At 44.6% G+C, this 18,105-nt stretch overlaps 1 long non-coding RNA gene across 1 annotated transcript; it reads left to right on the top strand.

Moving 5' to 3' along the window:
* The first annotated feature begins 678 nt into the window (after positions 1 to 678).
* LOC144287451 (uncharacterized) lies at positions 679 to 17,622 on the top strand. The gene is made up of 3 exons (XR_013355244.1): positions 679 to 957; positions 16,777 to 16,898; positions 17,463 to 17,622. It is a non-coding gene; the product is annotated as an uncharacterized LOC144287451 (long non-coding RNA).
* The last annotated feature ends 483 nt before the right edge of the window (positions 17,623 to 18,105 follow it).

The raw sequence follows: 18,105 nt of genomic DNA, 5'->3' as shown, positions 1-18,105 counted from the left end.
ATTTACTTTAGGTTCTAATGACCCCTTTGAGTTGCCTATTATAGGATTTCTCCCATGTTTCACCTGTTAATACACTTTCTCTCTTGTTTGTTCGTCTCACATCAATTGAATTTTCAAGGCTCCAACTAGAGAACCTAGAAGCATAGAAGAAAAAGAATTCTTTTTCTTCCCTAGATGATAAAATATACATAACATAAAATGTACCCTTAACCACTTTTAAGTGTACTGTTCTGTGGCATTAAGCGCACTCACACTGTTGTCCCCCATCACTACCATCCATCTCCAGAGCTTTCTCGTCTTCCCCAAAGGGAACTCTGTCCCCTTTAAACAGTAACCCCTCATCTTCCACCACTCCTCCCTCTCCCCCATGGGACCCAGCCTTGGCAACCACCATTCTAATTTCCGTCTCTGTGAATTTGACTTCTCTAGGTACCTCATATAAGTGAAATCACAGTATTTGGCTTTTTGTGACTCTCAATATTTCTGGGCACCAATGTGTGTGTGTTTTTTCTCCACTCCAACCAATTTTCTGATTCTCTAGACACCAGCTAGGTGTTCTATAATTTAACTCAACACTGAAACAATCTACCTGGAGTTAGTGTCAGACCCCACAGGATAAGAACTCAGTCCCCCCAGGCTGCCCCTCCCTCCTCCACTTCATAAAGCCAATTGTGAGTCCCAGTTGCCACCTGGAATTCTGACCAATTGGCTGTAAATTGGGGTTTCCAGAACCCCCTTCTCAGGTTTGGTAATCTTCTAGAGTGGCTGATGGAAATGAGGAAGACAGCTTACTAACTAGAATACCAGTTTATTATAAAAGGATATAACTCAGGAATAGCCAGGTGGAAGAGATGCATGGAGCAAGGTATGGGGCAACAGCCAAGCCCTCTGCGGGTGCACCACCCTCTCAGCCCCTCCACATGTTCACCAACCCAGAGGCTCCCCAAACTCCTTCGGGTAGGGTTTTTTTTTTTAATTTATTTTTTACTTTTTTTTTTTTTAAGATTTTATGTATTTTTTTTTAAATTTTTTTTTTTATTTATTTATGATAGTCACAGAGAGAGAGAGAGAGAGAGGCAGAGACACAGGCAGAGGGAGAAGCAGGCTCCATGCACCGGGAGCCCGACGTGGGATTCGATCCCGGGTCTCCAGGATCGCGCCCTGGGGCGAAGGTAGGCGCCAAACCGCTGCGCCACCCAGGGATCCCAGATTTTATGTATTTATCATGAGAGACACACACAGAGAGAGGCAGAGACACAAGCAGAGGGAGAAGCAAGCTCCATGCAGGGGGCCCAATGCAAGACTCAACTCCAGGATCCTGGGATCATGCCCTGAGCCAAAAGCAGATGCCTAATCACTGAGCCAGCCAGGTGTCACTCAGGGTTTTCTAAGGAGGCTTCATTTGGTAGGCATGATTGATTAAGTCACGGGCCTTTGGTGATGGAACTCAAATTCCAGCCACTCTTCACCTCCCCTACGAAGGGGGTGGGACTGAAAGTACTGACCCTCTAATCAGTGTTTGGTTTCCCTGACAGCTAGCCCCCATCCTTAGGGGCATTCCAGAAGTCACCTCATTAACACTTAGGTGTGGTTGAAAAGGGCTTGTTAGGAAAACGACTTAAGAAGGACTGGGTATTAAAGACATCTTCACAGTCTTAGAGCTCTGTGCCAGGAAAAGCATGGAGACCAAATATATATTTATTTTTTAAGATTTTATTTATTTATTTATTAGAGAAGGCGAGCACAAGTAGGGGGAGGGGGAGAGAGAGATGGAGAAGCAGACTCTCTGCTGAGCAGGGAACCCGATCTGATGATGGGTCATAGGACCCTGAGATCATGACCTGAGCTGAAGGCAGATGCTCAACTAACTGAGCCACCCAGGCACCCCAGGACCAAATATATATTTATAATTAAAAACAATGTCACAACAACAACAACAAAAAAACAATGTCACAGGGATGCCTGAGTGGCTTAGGGCATGATCCTGTGGTCCTGGGATCAAGTCCCATGTCGGGCTCCCTGCATGGAGCCTGCTTCTCCCTCTGCCTGTGTCTCTGCCTCTCTCTCTGTCTCTCATGAATAAATAATAAAATCTTTAAAAATAAATAAATAAATAAATAAATAAATAAATAAATAAATAAATAAAACAATGTCACAGTCTTCAAGGCTCATCTATGTTATTGCACCCATCAGAATCTCTTTCCTTTTTAGAGCTGAATGATATTCCCTTGTATGTTTACACCGTGCTTTGTTGCTCATTCCAGAAGTAACACTTTTGACCACATTTAATTTCTTCATCTAAACCTTGACATACTCAGATGGGTTTTATATAGATCATTATTTATTTATTTGTTTGTTCTTTTTTTTACATATTTTATTTGTTCACTCACAAGAGACACAGAGAAAGACAGAGACACAGGCAGAGGGAGAAGCAGGCTCCATGCAGGGAGCCCGATGTGGGACTCGATCCCGGGACTCTGGGATCACGCCCTGAGCCAATGTAGATGCTCAACTGCTGAGCAACCCAGGTGTCCCTGAAATATCTAATTCTTAACAAGAATTTATTCTACTGTAGGTAATTATGCAGTCTGTGTGTGCCATTTTTAGTTCTGGAAGTTCAGATATACTTTAAAGTTGTGTGTTTTTGGCCTGGGCAGTTTTTGAAAAACCATGTCTCTGCTGGGCAAGTTGATTTTTTTGCTGCTCTCATTGTTGCGTCCATGCTCTGGGCTTTGGAGAGCACAGCATTCCAATCATTCTACCCGGAATGGTTCTGGTGACCCCATTTCAACTTGCTCTAAGGCAACAGTTGCCTCGGTAATCTGTCTTCAAATGGGTCTAGCTTTGTGGTTCTGAATTTCAGCAAGCACATCAGAAACGTTGACAGGATGACCATTCCTTCCCTTTCTGTTGCCCATCCTAAAATAATACCTGAGGTTGGAGAGGGAGGCAGCCAATCTGTCAGGAAGTTCATGGGCTTTGGGATTGATGCCTGGATTCAAATCCTATTTTTCCTCCATTTTGGAGAAATCACTTCATCTTCCTCTAAACTCTTAACTTTACTGTCTGTATAAAGATCATACTACAGACTTCATAGCAGTATTGCAAGGATTTAGTGAGATGATAAGATGGTAATACAGTTACACCTTCAATGAAGGATAGATTGTTTCTAAATGAAAAATATCATGTTTTGTCCAACAATTGCCGTATGTAATGTCAGGTTTGGTCTGAAGCATAATTCTACACTGATTCTACATTTCCTGGAAGGTTGAATTTTTGGTATGTTTTTTGTGTGAATATTGGTATTTCTTTTGCTACTAATTGCTAAGAAAGCTAACATCAGTGATGGTTTTATTTACTAACAGGTTTTGTTCTTTCAAGGCTGACTTCTGAAATTCACAAAACCTCCGTTAATCTATATGTTGTCCTAATGGTACCTTTTTTAAAATGTTTTCTTCTGGGCAGCCCGGGTGGCTCAGTGGTTTAGGACCGCCTTCGGCCCAGGGTGTGATCCTGGAGACTTGAGAAGGAGTCCCACGTCGGGCCCCCGGCCTGGAGCCTGCTTCTCCCTCTGCCTGTGTCTCTGCCTCTCTCTCTCTCTCTCTCTCTCTCTGTGACTATCATAAATAAATAAAAAAATTTAAAAAAATTTTTTTAATGTTTTTTCTTGGGGGCACTTGGATGGCCCAGTAGGTTAAGCGTCTGCCTCCTGGTGTTGGCTGCAGTCACTATTTCAGGTTCCTGGGATGGAGCCCCTCCACCACCACCGCCCCATCCATGCAGGCTCCACGTCCACTGGGGAGTCTGTTTGACGATTCTCTCCCTCTCCCTCTGCTCCTCTCCCCTTGCATGTGTCTGTGCATACATGTGCTCTCTCTAGAATAAAGATAAATCTTTTTTGAAAAATTTTTTCTTGGGGATACCTGGGTGGCTCAGCGGCTTAGCGCCTGCCTTCGGCCCAGGGCATGATCCTGGAGTCCTGGGATCGAGTCCCACATCAGGCTCCCTGCATGGAGCCTGCTTCCCCCTCTGCCTGTGTCTCTGCCTCTCTCTCTCTATCTCTCTCTCTCTCCCCCTCTCTCTGTGTCTCTCATGAATAAATAAATAAGATCTCTAAATAAGAGTTTTTTTTCTTGGGACGCCTAGGTGGCTCAGCGGCTGAGCGTCTGCCTTCAGCTCAGGGCCTGATCCCAGGGGCCAGAGATCCAGCGAGTCCTGCATCAGGCTCCTCACAGGGAGCCTGCTTCTCCTTCTGCCTCTCTGTCTCTCTCTCTGTGTCTCTCATGAATAAATAAAATCTTTAATTTTTAAAAAAGGGGTTTTTTCTCCCCCCACCCCCACCCCTGGGGAAAACATATTTTTTTTGGTTTTCAATCACTGATAATCGCACAGGGTAGAAGTAATCACTGTGGATGTGGGAAACAAAGGCAGAAAGAAATGTAGATAAAATTAAATGTCCTATAACCTGCAGCCCATTGACAAATACTTGAGGTAGGCAGAGAACAGCAGTCCTCCAGGGGACGTCCAACTGTCTTAATGTTAATGCCTTGCTAGAGGGAAAAACCACTTTAGCTTGACAATAGCCGGGCTTCCTACAACCTGAGAGTCTTCTTTAACGTAAGAAAATCCTTTCGGAACTTCCTATTGTCTTTATTTCCTCCAACCCCTAACTATACAATCAGCTGCTCCTCCCCATCCCAGGGCAGCAGCTCTTTCTGTCCCTGGGTCCTGACCCTGTGCTTTTCTTTATTTTTTTTTAATTTATTTTTTATTGGTGTTCAATTTGCCAACATATAGAATAACACTCAGTGCTCATCCCATCAAGTGCCCCCTTCAGTGCCCGTCACCCCATCACCCCCACACTCCGTCACCCCCACACCCCGCCCACCTCCCTTTCCACCACCCCTTGTTCGTTTCCCAGAGTTAGGAGTCTCTCGTGTTCTGTCTCCCTTTCTGATATTTCCCACTCATTTTTTCTCCTTTCCTCTTTATTCCCTTTCACTATTTTTTATATTCCCCATATAATATTTGTCCTTAAAAAAAATAATAATAATAATATTTGTCCTTCCTGACCCTGTGCTTTAATAAAACCACCGTTTGGCCCCAAGACGTGTCAAGAATTCTTTCTTGGCTGTTGGCTTTTGACCCAAAACCCCAACAACAATACTCCAATCCTACGTCATTATCATTATGGAATATTTTCTTCTGAGGTTTCTTAGTCTCATGCATTCTTGTCCATAATTGATACGGTTTCATGTCATATGAATATTTTCTGTTCTCTAGTTTGAGTCCCCTGAAACTAAACTCTGAGACAAGAATTTGAATGCAATTAAGATACATGCGAGGTGATCCCAGGAATCACTAGTAGTAGAGTGGTAGGGTATGTGTGCTCCCTCTGCCTCCTGAATCCATCCTTTTTTTTTTTTTTTAAGATTTGATTTATTTATTCATGAAACACAGAGAATGAGAGGCAGATACATAGGCAGAAGGAGAAGCAGGCTCCCCAAGAGGAGAACAGTGTGGGACTCAATCCCTGGACATGGGATCATGCCCTGAGCCGAAGGTAGACGCTCAACTGCTGAGCCACCCAGGTGTCCCCTCCTGACTCCATTCTTTCCCTTTCCTTTTATTACAACAAATACTCCCCAATTCACTCACACTTCAGGGAAACTGAGGTTTGTGTTCCACACTGTCTCCTGTATTTCCCCAGCAGGACTGTGCTGCGGTAAACATACTGGAGACAAGTTTAATGGATTTTTCTCAGGCTTCATTCCCTTTCCTGTGTTCATGCCTCTCACTCCTTGTCCATGGCAATCCCAACAGGAAGAGACCCACCTCACTCTGGATACCACTCTTTACTACCCCTGGAGGAGGAAGGAAGGCTTTCCTCGGGCCCGGCAACAGCCCAGCCAAATGAGAAGTTACACTTCTCGCATTTCAATCCAATGGACTTTCTGTTGACAACTGCTCCTCCCAAGTCCCCCCTTGCCTCAGTAAAAAAACAGTCCTCTCCATTCTTCTGGGGACTTGCCTATGCTTTTACCCTAGTAAAATTACAGCTGTCACCAGCTGTAATTCTCTGCTCCTCCCAAAGAAATCCATTTTTGCTGGTAAAATAATTGGCAATTTTCTTTTTAAGGTTAATGTTACACAGTGATCAGGGGCGCCCAGGTGGCTGGGTTAAGTGTCTGTCTTAGGCTCAGATCATGATCTCAGGGTCATAAGATCAGGCCCCATATGGGGCTCCCTGCTCAGCAGGGAGTCTGCTTCTTCCTCTCCCCTCTCCCCCTATCCTTCCCCCTGCTTGTGCTCTCTCTATATCAAATAAATAAAATCTTACAAACAAAAAACATTACTTGGTGACCAGAGGTAGGATCCAGAGAAGGCCCCCACCAGCTTTGAAGGCTGATGAGCACACAGGAGCCCACAGATCCAACTGGGCTCATGTTCTTTTGCCAAGCTTGGAGTTTGAGGGTATGTTTCACCTGGATTTTGAGCTCCATTCTTTGTATTAGACCTCTCCAAACTTTACAAGACATCTGTTTTAGGCATTTTTTTTTCCTTAGGCAGTACTTGATTGGTCTTTGGTCTGATCCCTTTTTGCAGTCAGACCATTGCTGTTGGAACTGTGCCAGATTGCACTGTGTTGGCCCTTGGTTCAACATTTTTTTGGAATCAGACTGTGCCTGTTGGGATGGTGCTAGCCTTCTGCCCCACTCTTGTTTGGAAGTGGACTGTTTGTACTGGATCCGTGCAGGACTTTGGTCCGATTCCTTCTGGAACCAGGCCGTTCCTGCTGAAATTAGGGATGTGTTTCTCTTTGGGACTCCTGGGTGGCTCAGCGGTTGAGCATCTGCCTTCTGCCCAGGATGTGATCCTGGAGACCAGGAATCGAGTCCCGCATTGGGGTCGCTGCATGGAGCTTTCTTCTCCCTCTGCCTAGGTCTCTACCTCTCTCTGTGTCTCTCATGAATAAATAAATAAAATCTTTAAAAAAAAAAGGGCAGCCCCGGTGGCGCAGCAGTTTAGCGCCGCCTGCAGTCCAGGGCGTGATCCTGGAGACCCTGGATTGAGTCCCACGTCGGGCTCTCTGCATGGAGCCTGCTTCTCTCTCTCTCCCTCATCTCTATGAATAAATAAATAAAATCTTTAAAAAAAAAATCTTAAAAAAAAAAGAATGTTTCTTTTTGCTCTAGAGAAGAATCTCTAAGAAATAATGATCCCAGTTTTCAAAATACTTTGAGCTCATTCTGGAATCTGCTGGTTTTATGTTTAAAAATTACATCTCTCTATATGCACATTTATAACTTACTAGGCTGACTTAACCAGAGATCATTTAGAACTTCAGTTCATGATGGAGAACTTTTCGATTTCCTCAATTGTTTTACTCAAAATTAATATATATTTCTTAAAGATTTTATTTATTTGTCAGAGAGAGCACAAGCAAGAGGAACAGTAGGCAGAGGTTGAAGCCGATTTCCCTCTGAGCAAGGAGTCCAACGTGGGACTCAATCCCAAGACCCGAGATCATGACCTGAGTTGAAGGCAGATACTTAACTGACCAAACCCACCCAGGTACCCCATTTTACTAAAACTTAAATTGGAAAGCAGGAGCTTCTTGGGGGGGATAACCTGGAATGCTTTTTTTTCTTTTTTTTTTTTTAAGATTTTATTTATTTATTCCTTTCTACTTTTCTGCTCTGTCATCCTTGAATGTCAGTTACCTTGCCTCTAGGTCACAAGAAGGCTGCAAAGCCTCCAAACATTACACTACATCCTGTCACACTGTAGCAGGATTTCTTTTCCTGGTGCCCATGGTTCTTGGTCACCTACTTTGAAGAATGAAGAGGTAAACCAGACAGAGTGGTGGGCAGCAAAGCAAGGTTTATTGAGTGATAGTTAAGCAAAGTTAATTGAGTGATAGAACAAGGCTCCCGAAGAGGGAGGGGGCCCCAGAGGGCTGCCACTGGAGTTGCTAAGTCTAGGGATTTTTATGGGCTTGTTGGCTGTTTTAATCTGATTAACCCTCCGTGCAGACTGTCATCTAGTCAGGTTTTTGTTATCTACCTATCACGTGGGAAAGGGTGGAAGGCTCCTTCCAGGGTGGGTGTAAAAACCTTTTAAGGTTGGTTTGGTCTGCCTGCCTGTCTTCTATCTTTCATCAACACCAACATATAGAGACAGAAAAGAAAAGGAAAAAGCCTATCTCTGACTTGTTTCTTTTTAAAAACAGTTTTTAAGAAGTTTCCTCTGAGATGCCCCCTGTGGCTGACTTATCTCTCCATCTCACTGGCTAACATTGGAACACATGTCCCTTCCTAGGGCAATAACTGACAAGGGAAGAATAGAATTCCTGAAAGGCCTAAAATTCATTTCCTGAGGTGGTTGGATGCACGTTTTCTAAATCACAGGACTGCATACAGTATTCTGGTATGCAGGTGCCAGAAGCAGAACAGAAGCTGGGCCAACAGAGAAGAAGGGAAACACCCAGGAACGTCTTTTCACCTGCCCACTAGGCCAGACACCTGCTCCAGCTCTGCTAATTGGACTCACCCACACAAGATTCTGACTCAGGAAGTAATGAAGCAAAGGAGCAGTTCTGGTTGGAATTCATTCTTGCCCAGGTAGTGTCACCACAGCCACTTTCCAGAGGCGTGGAGAAAACAGCTCCAATAACAGGGTCCAGCATCCCAGGAATAGTGCGAGGGGCCATGTCTATGCCCAGTAGCAGTAGCAAGGGTTATCTTTTTTTTTTTTTTTAAAGATTTTATTCATTTATATGAGAGGGAGAGGGGCAGAGAAGGAAACTGAGCAGGGAGCCTGAGGTGGGGTCAATCCCTGGACCTTGGGATCATGATTTAGGCTGAAGGCAGATACTTAACCAATTGAGCCACCCAGGCACTCCCACAAGGGCATCTTTACAAGCCTAATTGGGTGACACAATCTTGGACATATTTGTCCTATAGACATAGCTTCCAATCCTGGTTATCCTCCCTTCTGGACAATCTGTGGACTATTCAACAGCCTTTCATCTGTGTTTTTGTGTTTGTTTTTCCTTATGTTAGTGGTTGGATTCTGTGCTAACTCTGAACCTGATCATCAGTCCCTTTCTGGGGGCTACATCAGACCTTGATGTGAAAAAGACCATGTGGGACTTAGATGTGTAAGTAGAGAAGGTCAGTTCAGTGATGCAGTTTTACAGCTTAATTGTCCAGGAAACCCTCAGTTTGAACTTGAACTTTCTTGCTGGGATAACACAAAGCTCAACTCAGATGCTTCAATTCTGCTTTCATGGGAATTTTGCTTTAAATTCTGCAAAGAGGGCAGCCTGGATGGCTCAGCGGTTTAGCGCCGCCTTCAGCCCAGGGCGTGATCCTGGAGACCCGAGATCGAGTCCCGCGTCAGGCTCCCTGAGCGGAGCCCGCTTCTCCCTCTGCCTGTGTCTCTGCCCCTGCCCCCTCTCTCTCTGTGTGTCTCATGAATAAATAAATAAAATCTTAAAAAAAAAATTCTTGCAAAGGAAGGAGAAGCTGGGTACACTGAGCCTTACAACTTTGTGGTTTGTAATGTCTCTCTCTTCGTGGTAGCCTCAGGGGATCTCTCCTGGAAGGCAGGAGGAAGTTCTATACTGAAAAAAAAAAAAGTTCCACAATGGCCAAAGACAAGATTTTCCTATTTCATAATAAAGCTGTGTTCCAGTTATCACATTGGTTGCTCAGCAAAGATGTTGCACTGTCCTACATATGGGTTATCTGGGGATGTGATGAATCTTTATTTGTCAGTGTTAGGATGCATTTGAGGAATATGTCACAGTATATGCAGACAGAAGATAACGTACTCCCACTAGAAGAGGATAGAGGTCTCTACTGACCACTGCCACTCATACCTGAGGATTACAGCCTGTAGTCTTGACTTGGCATCCTCAGGTGATCTCGACTAAACTTCATAAGAATATAAGGCAACCACATACCCATGAAGAAATACCCATGTGGAAAAGCCACATGAACCTTTAGAAGACTTAGGGCATGTCTCTTTTTTTTTTAAGAAGCCCGATGTGGGACTCGATCCCAGGTCTCCAGGATCACACCCTGGACTAAAGGTGGCAGTAAACTGCTGAGCCACCCGGGCTGCCCAGACTTAGTGCATCTGAAAGACTTCAGGTGCCTAGCAAAGATTATGGGATGGACTATTGTTAAACGGACGAAGATGCCTGCATATGTTGTAGGAGCAGTGTCACGGGTTCTGTAGATCGCTTCTCCTTCCACTGTAGCAATTTGAATTGGGTTCAAAATCCAGTTCAGGGGCACCTGGGTGGCTTAGTCAGTTAAGCGTCTGCCTTCAGCTCAGGTCATGATCCTAGGGTCCTGGGATTGAGCCCAGCATTGGGCTCCTTGTTCAGTGGGGAGACTGCTTCTCCCCTCTCTCCACCCCCTCCCCATTCATGCTGTCTTGCTGTCTCTCTGTCTCTCTCTCAGATAAATAAATAAAATCTTAAAAACAAACAAACAAAAAAGTCAGTTCATTCACCAGGAAGAGTAATTTCCAAACCAGATTTTAGCTAAAAACAGATTTTCACATACTATCTAAACATGGTTGCTGTGATACCCTCTGGATCACCCACTGACTGTCCCTTCCACTGAGGACATTCAAGAATTTACAGTTTAACGGGGCCATGCTGGGTAACTCTAGGATCACACCCTGAGCCAAAGGCAGACGCTCAACCGCTGAGCCACCCAGGCGTCCCTTCATTGACTATTCTTGCAAACTGCACTGTTTATGCCAGTGCCAGTGCCCTTCAAACTAAATCCTTAGGACTCCAGTCTCTCATTCCTTTCTGCACTTTGTGCGGCTTCCTAGTGCTTCCATGCCAAGTGGTAAAGGAGGAAGGGCAACATGAAATCAAAGGCATTACGGGAACATGAAAATGACACATCACTCTGTTATGTGAAGGCGCCTTGCCTTCCAGGACTACAGAAAGCTCCAATGCTAGCCTTTCCCATGGTGCTCAAGAAGACAAGAGAGATTATACAGATGAGCGTATGCCACACAGATTAGACCACAGGCCCCGAAGACCTCAGAAGCTGTTTAAGGAAGCAGAAGATCCCATCAGAAACTGTTGAACGGGAAGAGGAATCCTCTAATAAAACAACACACACATAATAGGGAAGCCTTAAGAAGCTGCCAAACAGAGTTTAGCTCACAAAGGGCTTTAATGTCCACCTTGGCCCTGTGTGAGCTTGTAGACACAATACGGATGTTAGCCAGTTGTGTCATACCAGGCTGGAAGCAGAGGAACCAAACAAAAACAGAAGCTGCCTGGTAAATTTATTTATTCTAGAGTTTTCCTGTCGCACCTAGCAGCAAAAGTGGCAAAGCTCTGAAATTGCCATGGAAACCTAAATCAGCTTTACAAACGCTGGCCCCTGGCCTGATTTCTGGAGCTCAAGTAAACAAAAGTTTTCTTTATCAGATAAAGTTTCCAGATTCCTGTGCTAATAAGTACTATCAATCTTTGAAAGAGAGAGATAACTACAGAGACCAGAATTTTTATTTAATATGTTCTAAACAAAATCAGACATCCCAGGAGCAATAGTAAAACATTAATCAGTACTATTTTAATTTTTGGAGAGTTTTTAAGGACTCAACTGAAATAATGATTAAAGATAGATTAAAGCTCTTGGGGCATGTGGGTGGCTCAATTGGTTGACCATCTGACTCTTGGTTTTGGCTCAGGTCATGATCTCAGAGTCCTGGGATCAAACCTTGCATTGGGCTCTGCACAGAGTCTGCTGGAGATTATCTCCCTCTCTGTCTCTCTTTGCTCCTCCCCCTGCTCACATACTCTCTCTAAAATGAATAAATAAAAATCTTTAAAGATAGATTAAACTCTCTATCCTGTACATCCCATGAACCAGCAGCAGTAACATTACCTGGGAGATGGTAAGAAATGCAGATTCTTAGGCACCAAACTAGACCTACAAAATCTGAACATTTTGGGACACCTGAGTGGCTTAGCCATTGAGCAGCTGTCTTTCACTTGGCTCGTGATCCCGGAGTCCCGGGATCGAGTCCCACATTGAGTTCCCTGCATGGAGCCTGCTTCTCCCTCTGCCTATGTTTCTGCCTCTCTCTCTGTGTCTCTCATGAATAAATAAATAAAATCATAAAAAAAAAGAAAAAAAAAGAATAGTCAACCAAGTTTTCCTCCACATGAGAGAGATTAAAACCCAGGATGGGCAGCCCGGGTGGCTCAGCAGTTTAGCACTGCCTTCGGCCTGGGGCTGATCCTGGAGAACCATGATCCAGTCCCACATCGGGCTCCCTGCATGGAGCCTTCTCTCCCTCTGCCTGTGTCTCTGCCTCTCTCTCTCTCTCTCTCTCTCTGTCTCATGAATAAATAAAATATTTTTAAAAATAAAATAAGATAAAATAAAACCCAGGATGGAGGAAAAGCAAAGGCTTGGGAACTAGAGGCAGAGTTGAAGATCCCTGTCACCAACTGTCACCACCTCCAAACTTCCATGGAGAGGGCAGGGAGAGGGGGTGGACACGATGAAACCCCTTCAAGTATGGCTCAAGCCTTGCCTCATGATAGGAGCTGGGTGAGATGCCAGCTTTGCAGAGGAGATTTCCATGCCATCAGTGTGTGCTATGAATGATTCATCTCCACCCTGGAGTCTGAAAAGTCAGAGGAGGAGGCAGCAGGCTTATAGGGATCTGTGAGCCAGGATAAGACAGCAAGGGAGAAGATGAAGCGTGAATTGTCCACCTTAGGAGTGGATGGGGACCCCAGTTACATCTTTTCTTTGAAGCCTCATATCAGAGGGATGCCTGGGTAGCTCAGCAGTCGAGCATCTGCCTTTGGTTCAGGTTGTGATCCCAGGGTCCCGGGATCAAGTCCCACATCGGGCTCCCCACAGAGAGCCTGCTTCTCCCTCTGCCTATGTCTCTGCCTCTCTCTCTGTGTCTCTCATGAATAAATAAATAAAATTTTCCAAAAAAAAAAAAAAAACAGAGAAATCTTACAGCAGACTTGATTTTAAAAACAAAATAAATTGTATTTTATTTTATTTTTAGAAAGGGAGAGAGGCATAAAAAATAAAATACAATAAGAAAGGGAGAGAGGCAGGAGGAGGGGAGGAACAGAGGGAGAGTGAGAGAGAGAATCTTAAGCAGGCTCTACACCCAGCGCAGAGCCCAAGGAGGGGCTTGATCTTACAAGCCTGAGATCATGACCTGAGCTGAAATCAAGAGTCAGACTCTTAACCGACTGAGCCACCCAGGTACCCCATGACCCAAAACAAACTTTAAAATGCACCTGCCCAGGGATCCCTGGGTGGCTCAGTGGTTTATCGCCTGCCTTTGTCCCGGGGCCTGATCCTGGAGACCTGGGATCCAGTCCTGCGTCGGGCTCCCTGCATGGAGCCTGCTTCTCCCTCTGCCTATGTCTTTGTCTCTGTCTCTCTCTCTATGTCTATTATGAATAAATAAATAAAATCTTTTTTTTTTTTAATAAATAAAATCTTTAAAAAAAAATGCACCTGCCCGGGACACCTGGGTGGCTCAGGGCGTGATCCCGGGATCCAGGATGGAGTCCCATATAGGGCTCCTTGCAGGGAGCCTGCTTCTCCCTCTGCCTGTGTCTCTGCCTCTCTCTCTCTGCCTCTCTCTCTCTGTCTCTCATGACTAAATAAATAAAATCTTTAAAAATAAAATAAAATGTACCTTCCCTGGAAAGCTAACACAAGACTTTGTAAATTTAAAAAATAAAATATTTTGTTTACTTATTTGACAGAGAGAGTGTGCAGGAGCACAAGCAGGGGGAAGGGCAGAAGGAGAAGGAAAGCAGGCTCCTCGCTGAGCAGGAAACCCGATGTGGGGCTCCATCCTAGGACCCCAGGATCATGACCTAAGCCAAAGGGAGATACTTAACTGGGGGTCAGGTGCCCCAAGGATTTTTGAAGGAAATCCATCATCCTAGAGAACCATACTCACACTAGACTGGGAAGCCACCAACACCAGAGCATTTTCTTGTTCAGACACCCCTATGCTACTGACCTGTGGGCATGAAGAACATCCCAGCACCCTAGACTGAGTGGTTTACACTTGAGACTTGCACTACTAGCTAAGGGAGTAGAAACTGATGTAGGTGACGATGAGGTGTCTCTATTAGGGTGGTTTCCCAAAGACGATGGGCAAAGAGTCACATGAAAAGAGTTGAAGAGGGATCCCTGGGTGGCGCAGCGGTTTGGCGCCTGCCTTTGGCCCACGGCGCGATCCTGGAGACCCGGGATCGAATCCCACATCGGGCCCCCGGTGCATGGAGCCTGCTTCTCCCTCTGCCTGTGTCTCTGCCTCTCTCTCTCTCTCTCTCTGTGACTATCATGAATAAATAAATAAAAATTTAAAAAAAAAAAAAAAGAAAAGAGTTGAAGAAGGGTCCTCAATAAAAAAACAAGGGTAGGGGCACCTGGGTGGCTCAGTGGTTGAGCATCTGCCTTTGGCTCAGGGCGTGATCCCCAGGTCCTGGAATGGAGTCCCACATCCGGGTCCCCTGCATGGAGCCTGCTTCTCCTTCTGCCTGTGTCTCTGTCTCTCTCTCTGTGTCTCTCATGAATGAATAAAAAAAATCTTAAAAAAAAACAAAACCAACAAGGGTAAGGGGGACAATGTTGGCATGGGGAGTATCCACCAAAGGACCTTTTGTGAGGGGCCAAATTAAGGGATTTCCATTTCCTCCTCTGGGAAAAAAAACAAGTTGTCAAAAACTTGAGCACTGAAATACTCTTTTCAATTTATTCCAACTTCCAGTTAACTAAATGAGAAGGTCCCTGCCCCATACAATGTTGCATTTTTAGGGAGGCGAAGAGCACAAAATGGGAAGGGAGAAGCCATCTCCCCCTTCTACTCACTGACCTGCTGGTATGAGAGTATCAATCTTTCAAGCAGACAGTGATTCAGAAACTCCAGTGTTGTCCAAGAGAGCAGGGAGGTGGAGGGAATATTCCACACAATATCAGGGAGCTGTCTTTCATGCATAACTCAAGAATTCCAGTAAGAATGAATCAACTGTCCATTACTACATAGCAAATACCCCAAGACATTGGTGGTTACTTAGGGGTACCTGGGTGACTCAGTTGGTTGAGCTTCCAGCTCTTGATTTCAGCTCAGGTCATGATCTCCGGGTCATGAGATCGAGCCCTGCCTCAGATTCCATGCTCAACAGGAGCCTGCCTGACTTTCTGTCTCCTCTTCCTCTACCCTCCTCCCCACCCATGCATGCGAGTGCTCTCTCTCTCTCTCAAAAAATAAAATAAGATAAAATAAAACAAATACAATAAAATAATAACTTGTTTGTTAGTTTAGTACAATTGTGATGGTTGATGAGGCAGTTTTGTTGCTGCCTCACTTGGGCTCCCCCATCTGCCTGCACCCAGCGGGCGCTGGGGGGTGACCAAGGTGGCCTCCCTCACCTTGTAGCCTGAGGGGCCAGGATGGTTGGAAGAGCTGGATGGCCAGGTTTCTCTCTCCACATGGACTTTGATCTCAGGCTGCTTTATAGCATGGTGCTCAGGGAGGGATTGAGCTCAGATCTTCTAAAGGATTAGAAGGAGATAATAAGTAAAAGGGGGAGAGTCTCGTAAGAGGGAGGGAAATGATTTATAAGAGAGAAGAACATGTGGAAGACCCTGTGAGGTAGGAGGAAGTATTACACTTTCTAGGAAAAAAAAAAAAAAGGGATAAAGTCCGTTTCGGAGAATGGGTGCCAGATTCAAGAAAGTAAGGATTTTATTTTTTAATCTTCATGTTAAGAGCAGTGGGATGGGATGCCTGGGTGGCTCAGTGGTTGAGCGTCTGCCTTTGGCCTAGGGTGTGATCCTGGAGACCCGTGATTGAGTTTCACGTTGGGCTCCCTGCATGGAGCCTGCTTCTCCCTCTGCCTGTGTCTCTGCCTCTCTCTTTCTCTCTCTGTGTCTCTCATGAATAAATAAATAAAATCTTTTTTAAAAAGCCTATGGCTTTTTTTGAAAAAAAAAAAAAAAAAAAAGCAGTGGAAAACCACTGAGAGGTTTTAAGTACGATCTAATTTGCTTTTTTTTTTTTTTTTAAGATTTTATTTATTTATTTGCACACCTCACCAATGAGTGCTGCAATTATCTCAGGTCTAGCCATCAACCCACCTTTCTGCAAGGTGGGTTGTTCTTTTTTATTACTAGTGCCCTCCTTCTACTTGGTTTTTACACAAAATGATTCTCTAGCCTTTGCCTCCCTGCAAGGAAGTATTATGAGAGGTTGTGAGTTCCCAACCCTAAAACACTTGGAATTCATCCAATAAAAGATCCTGGCCATATTTCTCCACCTGGAGAGTGGTTTTCTATAAGAGAGGAAAGGTTGTGCTTTCTACTCCTATGAAGGAAAAAATAGAAACCAAAATCCCTTTCAGATCAAAGTTTGTTCTTGAGTCAAAGGCACCTCCTGAGCCTCTACCCAAATCCAATGAAAAGGCTTTGTTAGATTATCTAAAGCTATCAGAGTTCATAAAGGTCATCATCTCATTCATGCTGGGTTTGAGAAGTGTGTCTTTTCTTTGCTTCTGACAAGGAGGGAAAATTGAATGCAAGATGTTCATTGCGCTTCTACCCTACTCTCATTCAGTAGTCTGTTGTGTAGGCGCTATTCAACAATGGGAGTGATATCATTAAATTCATGGTAGTGCAATCACATCAAAATGTAGGGAACAATATGAAAAACTGATAACCAATTTCTTCTCTGCAGGGTCAGAAAGCCAGCACCTTTTCATTGACCTCTGATTTCTCTTCTGGACAAAGGTGACCATGAAGCATCACCACCAGCAAACCAGCCAGCTGGGACACAGTCCCCCCAATTCTCTCTGAGACGTGAGCAGGACTCTTTTTAATAGTAAATTCCCACTAATAAGTGTGGAAAGGACACTAGAAGCTAGAAAATCACCACATGGCAAATCACAGTAGTAATTGTTGCAGGCAAAAACAATTGCTAAAATTAGTAGGCACAATTATGATCAGAAACAGGATATTTGCACAGCCTCAAAGTATATCTCCACAAGACCCTTACTGAGTTCAATGGGAAAATAGTAAATTTATAGTGGAGAATGCTGTGATCAAGTTGATATCATCAGTATTGAAACATATCCAGATCATCCTAAATCATCCTAAATGTATCTATATCTCCCAATACGATTCCAACTTGACCGGCCCAGGGGGCCATGGGGAGGGGTGCCCAGATAACACAGTGCTCTGGGCTGAGATTGGAGTCTGAATGAGTGGGCTCAGGAAAGTAGACTGCCCTCCCCTGTGTGGGTAAGCCTCACTCAATCATTTAAGTGCCTGAATAGAAAAAAAGACAGGAAGAAGGAGTTTACCCCCTTCCCCTTGCCTCACCCCTTGAGGTGGACAGCTCAACTCATCCTCTCCTGCCCTCAGACTGAGATTTGTGCCATTGGCTCCCTGGTTCTCGGGTCTTCAGACTTGGACTGAATCACACCCTTTCCTGGGTCTCCAGCTTGCAGAAGGCGGATGGTGGGGCTTCCCAGCCTCCATAATCCTGTAAGACAATTCCTCATAACAAACGTCCTTTTATATATGTGTCCATATCCTATTGGTTCTGCTTCTCTGGAAAACGCTAACTAACACATACAATAGATGAGAAGGACACAACACATTTCTGTAGCATTCTCGCTGAAAATGCATAGTCTGGATTTAATCACAAGAAGACATTTGAGGGATGCCTGGGTGGCTCAGCGGTTGAGCGCTTGTTTGCCTTTGACTCAGGGCGTGATCCCGCAGTCCCAGGGTCGAGTCCCATATTGGGCTCCCTGCATGGGGCCTGCTTCTCCTTCAGCCTGTGTCTCTGCCTCTCTCTCTTTAAAAACAACAACAAAAAAGAAACTAATTGATGGCAAAAAAAAAAAAAAAAAAAAAAAAGTAATAGAGACAAGTTATGTGAACTGTTCTTTTTTTTTTTTTTTTTTAAGATTTTATTTATTTATTCATGAAAGACACACAGAGAGAGAGAGGCAGAGACACAGGCCGAGGGAGGATCAGGCTCCATGCAGGGAGCCCGACG

Source organism: Canis aureus, chromosome 17 (assembly GCF_053574225.1).
Source record: "Canis aureus isolate CA01 chromosome 17, VMU_Caureus_v.1.0, whole genome shotgun sequence".
Lineage (NCBI taxonomy): Eukaryota > Metazoa > Chordata > Mammalia > Carnivora > Canidae > Canis > Canis aureus.
Note: the sequence above shows the minus strand (reverse complement) of the source record. Positions and strands in the feature narration are given on the sequence as shown.